General features: G+C 41.0%; 1 pseudogene; it reads right to left on the bottom strand.

The window, feature by feature from the left end:
• Positions 1–1,276: 1,276 nt before the first annotated feature.
• Positions 1,277–1,375, bottom strand: LOC127747273 (uncharacterized; annotated as a pseudogene).
• Between the last annotated feature and the right edge of the window lie 4,275 nt (positions 1,376–5,650).

The raw sequence follows: 5,650 nt of genomic DNA, 5'->3' as shown, positions 1-5,650 counted from the left end.
ATTTAAGATTGCCAAGGAGATCAATGAATGCATTGATTGAGGAAGAGATGAGAATGAACTTGATCCGGAGAATGCAACATCTCCTGAACCCAATGATTTCCCCATTTCTGATCTTAACCATTTTCTTTACTTTCTGTCATTTATTTTCATGCTCATTGCCCCAAATCCCCATTTAAGATTTTGCACTTTATTTTCTGTTATTTACTTTCCTGCCATTTAATTTTTCTGCAATTCTCAACTACATCCTGCTTAGCTCAACTAGCATAATCTTCCAATTAAAATTGCTTGACCAATCAATCCTTGTGGGATTCAACCTCACTCTATTGTAAGTTTTTACTTGACGACAATTCCGTATACTTGCCGAAGGGAAATTTGTTGAGAGACAAGTTTTCATGCATCAAGTTTATGGCGCCATTGCCAGGGATTGATTTTGAATCAACAATTATTAAGTTGGAAGTTCACTAGATTGAGCATTTTTTTTCTTTATTTGTTTTTTTTATTCAGTAAATTTTCTTCAGTTTGTTTAGTTTCTTCCTCATCCCCTTTACCCTCTCTATTTTCTTTCGTTAATTACAATTCTACTTACTAACCCACTAACTGTTTGATAATTTGCATCACTCACACTAACAATTATTCTAACAAGAATAATCTCTTCATTTTATCTCTTGTTGTGTGTTTTGTTAGTTGTATGACAGGGAGAAGAGAGGGAGCTTCAACTTCCTTCGATTCAGAACCTGAAAGGACCCTCTGGAGACTAAGGAGGGAAGCAAGAGGGAAAGGAATTATTGGTGCTGAGGAAGAGGAAGAGTACTTTGAACCCAACATGGAAGAGAATTTGGAAAACAATCATGAAGAAGAAGCTCACAACCATGCTAGAGAAGGCCCTGCAAACCGTGCTAGGCAAGAAAGGAGAGTTCTAGGCTCCTACATTAATCCTAATCCAAGAAACTGTGGAAGTAGCATCCAGAAGCCCACCATACATGCCAACAACTTTGAATTAAAACCCCAGCTCATCACCCTTGTTCAGAACAATTGTTCATTTGGAGGAAGTGCTCAAGAAGATCCCAATCAACACCTAACCACTTTCCTGAGAATTTGTGACACTGTGAAGTCTAATGGAGTCCATTCGGATGTCTATAGGCTGCTCTTGTTCCCTTTTTCACTCAGGGACAAGGCATCCAAATAGCTTGAATCCTTGCCAAAGGAGAGCTTAACAAATTGGGAAGACGTGGTGAACAAATTTTTGGCAAGATTCTACCCTCCTCAAAGAATCAACAGGCTGAGAGCTGAGGTGCAGACTTTCAGGCAGCAAGATGGTGAGACTCTCTATGAAGCATGGGAGAGATTCAAGGACTTAACAAGAAGATGCCCGCCAGAAATGTTCAATGAATGGGTTCAACTTCACATTTTCTATGAAGGTCTTTCCTATGAGTCAAAGAAGGTCGTAGATCATTCATCAGGAGGCTCTCTAAACAAGAAGAAAACCATTGAAGAAGCCATAGATGTCATTGAAACAGTTGCTGAGAATGACTACTTCTATGCCTCCGAAAGAAGTAACACTAGAAGAGTAATAGAGCTGAACTACATGGATGTATTGCTAGCTCAAAATAAGATAATCACCAAGCAGCTAGCAGATCTTACTAAGAAGGTGGAGGAAAACCAAGTTGCAGCAGCCATCACTTTATCACCAGCTCAAGAAGGAGTGAATATAGGAGAAGAAGGTGACTGGGAGCAAGCCAACTATATTGGAAACTCACCTAGACAAATCCATGATCCATACTCCAAAACTTACAACTCTGGATGGAGAAATCACCCCAATTTTAGGTGGGAAAATCAACAAGACCAAGGTCAAGATCAGAGACGCCACAACCTCAATTCCAACAACAATGCAACTCACCAACACACCTCACAAAGATCCTATCAACACCCACCTAACCAACCTCCTCAACCACCTAATCTCAACCGACCATCTCTAACAGATGATAGACTCTCAAACATTGAGGCTCTACTTGAAAACTTATGCAGAGAAGTCCAAGACAATAAGGTGTTTAAGGAAGAAGTGCAAGCCAATATCAAAAACCAAGGAGAAAACATCAAGAGATTGGAGTCCCAAGTAGGGTATCTATCTCAACAAATTCCTAAACCCACTGATGGATTTCCCAGTGACACAAAGAAGAATCCAAAGGGAGAAACAAAGAAAGTAAGGTGGGAGGAATGTAAGATGATAACCACAAATGATGAGAGGAGTATGAATGGAGTAGAACACCTCCATGATAATCAAAAGGAAAACCAAGAAGAAATAGGCCATACACTTCAACCCATACTCAAGGAAGAGCTGAAGAAGGAGGTATTGAACCCATATGCACCTTTTCCCCAAAGGCTTAAAGGTGATGTAGCAGGGAGAATGTATTCAAGGTTCCTCGATATATTTGCATCTCTTGATGTAAATATACCATTCATTAAGGCCCTCCAGCAAATGCCTTTCTACATCAAGTATATAAAGGAGCTACTAGCCAGAAAAAGTCCATTGAATGGTGGACAAACAATAAAGATGAACAGGGATTGTAGTGCTCTCATTCAACCAGGGCCACCCACAAAGAAGAAGGATCCAGGGAGTTTTCACATTCCCTGTGCCATAAAAGAAACAAAGATTGACAAAGGGCTTTGTGACTTGGGAGCAAGCATCAACTTAATGCCCCTTTCCCTCATGAAGAAGCTCCAAATCAATGAACTAACTCCTACTGATGTAATTATCAGATTGGCTGACAAAACTCAAAAACAAGCAATATGAGTAGTTGAAAATGTGCTGGTGAAGGTTGGGAGCTACTATCTTCACACAGACTTTGTTTTCCTGGAAATGGATGAGAATCCTATTTACCCCATCATTCTGGGAAGGCCATTCTTAGCCACAGCTAGAGCACTTATAGATGTAGAGCGTGGAGAGTTAGTGCTGAGAATACATGACGAGCAGCTCAATTTCAATGTTTTCAACCTCTCACAAGAAGCAAATCATGATGACAATGAGCTGATGGAGGAGCCAAACAAGAAAGCACAAACAACATAATTGGAAACCCCTTTGGTTGGGAAGCCATGTATTCAAGAAGAACCTCATTCGAAGGTAACTCAAGGGAAGCTGAGCAAACTAGAGTCATGCAAAGCTAGCAACAAGGAGTCCTTAGAGAAAGAGTCCATAGAAAGCAAGACAGCATCAATGGGAATAAGGAGGAAAGTACCCAGAAGATGGAAAAACAAGAAGATCCCTACAGAGGATTTCTCCCCAGGAGATGAAGTGATCTCTGCTCACTATCCAACCATCCCACCTCATCTTCCTACCATCCCATCTCAGCTACCTCAAGTGTACACCATCAACAAAATCTTGTCCCTAGAACATATGAAGCTTATCAACAAGGCCAATGGACATAGGTTCACTGCAAGGGGAGAAGACTTCAAGCACTATCAACCACCTTGACAAGGACCAAACGTCAAGCTAATGACGCTAAAGAAGCGTTCCATGGGAGGCAACCCATGTTCTATACCCTCTCTCTTAAATCTCTAATAATAGTAATAAGGCAAATTTCATGTATTTTTAAATCAATTTTCACAACCAATATAAAACCCCTTTACATGCAGCGTATAGTACATGATAAGTTTAGTGTTCATGGCATACCAAGTGGGCTTGAACACACTTTATGAGGTAAAATTATTCCCCAAACTTGTTACACCATTTGATCACAAACAAGTTTGGTGTACCAACGTTGCATGCATGGGGGGGTTTAGTTGTTGATTGATTTGCATTCATGGAAAGCATTTAGCCATTTAAAAATAAAAGAAAAATATATTTTTTGTTAGCTAGCTCACACTTTAAATTTTCCCACCAAAAATTTCAATTAACCATTTGCAATTTTTCTTCGTGTATAGGGAATCAAAAAGGACATTGATGGTACTTGATAGGACAATTGAGGAAGGGACATTCGGCCACTATACCAAGGGAATCTCACACTTGTCTTCATGGGGAATGTCCTTAGAAGTGTTGCCATGCAACATTGAGAGTGGATAGTTTTGGAGACCGAACCAAGACCCTCATAAAGGAGGTAATCCGTGTGCTCATTCAATCCCAAAACCCCAACCGTCCACTATCAAACAACACCATCAATTCACACCCTTCAATCAATTGCCATCTTCCTATATAAACCCCTTCACACAACCTCCCCGTACACACTTCATATTCTCACCCTTCCCACTTCCTTCTTTCGGGCATACAAACTTCATCCTCCACCAAAGGTCTCACATACACCTTCCTAGCTATCTTGAGATTAACCAACACATCAACCATCTTACATGGCATCATCAAGCTCCAAGAAATGAAAGGGGAAGGAACCTATAGAACATCCTCCTTTTGATGAAAAGCGATTTAGAACCTTTTATCATGCACTCCAGTTTGGGTGGATGGCTAACAAAGAAATCATTTATGAACTAGGCTTTCAAGTCACACAAACTGAGTGTCCAGAAATCACAGAGAAAGTGGAGCAACGTCGATGGGAGCTCCACACCGATCCGATCACAAGGGTGAATGCAACTCTAGTGAGAGAGTTCTATGCAAATGCAGTTATACAAGATAAGGCGGATGAATCCTATACAAGTTTCGTGAGAGGAGTCATAGTGGATTTTAGTCCCATGACCATCGTGAGAGTGCTGAAATTGCGAAGCATACCCTTTGTAGAAGAGAGCTATCACTCGAGAATGGACAACAAACCCAATTTTGACCAGATTATATAGGATATATGTGTGCAAGGAGCAGATTGGGAAAGAGGCCCCAAAAGGAAGCCCAAATTTATAAAAAGAGGAGATCTCCTCCCTGAGGCTAAAGGTTGGTTCAAAATTGTAAGGAGATCCATCCTCCCAGCCGGAAACAACTCAGAGGTAAACCTTAATAGAGAAATGATGGTGCAATGCCTAATGAAGGGAGGAGAGATCAAGGTTCATGAACTCATAGCCCAAGGCATTCAAAAGCTTGCTGAGAAGGGCGATTCTGGAGGAAGATTGGGCTATCCCAGCACTATTCTCCATCTTTACAACCAGGCTAGGGTGATATTTGAGGATGAAAACCCCGAGTGGATAAAGGTTGGCATTCCCCTCACTTATCATCGGATGCATGTTGCTGCAACTCCACTACCTCCACGAAGGGTAAGAAAGAGGCCAGCTGGTAGACGAAATTGTGATCACTATTCTTTGAGTTGCACTCATTGTAAAATTATGGAATTTGAAATTGGCACGAGTGGACACAACTCCGTTCAACTAACCAGCAAGTGTACTGGGTCGTCCAAGTAATAAACCTTACGTGAGTAAGGGTCGATCCCACAGAGATTGTTGGTATGAAGCAAGCTATGGTCACCTTGTAAATCTCAGTTAGGCAGATTAAAATTGGTTTATGGTTTCGAAAATAGAAATAAGAAAATAAATAATAAAAGGGATAGAATACTCATGCAGATTCATTGGTGGGAATTTCAGATAAGCGAATGGAGATACTGTATGGCTCAAGGACGCCTGCTCTCCCACTGCTTCAACTCAATCCTTCTTACTCCTTTCCATGGCAAGCTGTATGTAGGGCATCACCGTTGTCAATGGCTACATCCCATCCTCTCAGTGAAAA

Source organism: Arachis duranensis, chromosome 4, assembly GCF_000817695.3.
Source record: "Arachis duranensis cultivar V14167 chromosome 4, aradu.V14167.gnm2.J7QH, whole genome shotgun sequence".
NCBI lineage: Eukaryota > Viridiplantae > Streptophyta > Magnoliopsida > Fabales > Fabaceae > Arachis > Arachis duranensis.
Note: the sequence above shows the minus strand (reverse complement) of the source record. Positions and strands in the feature narration are given on the sequence as shown.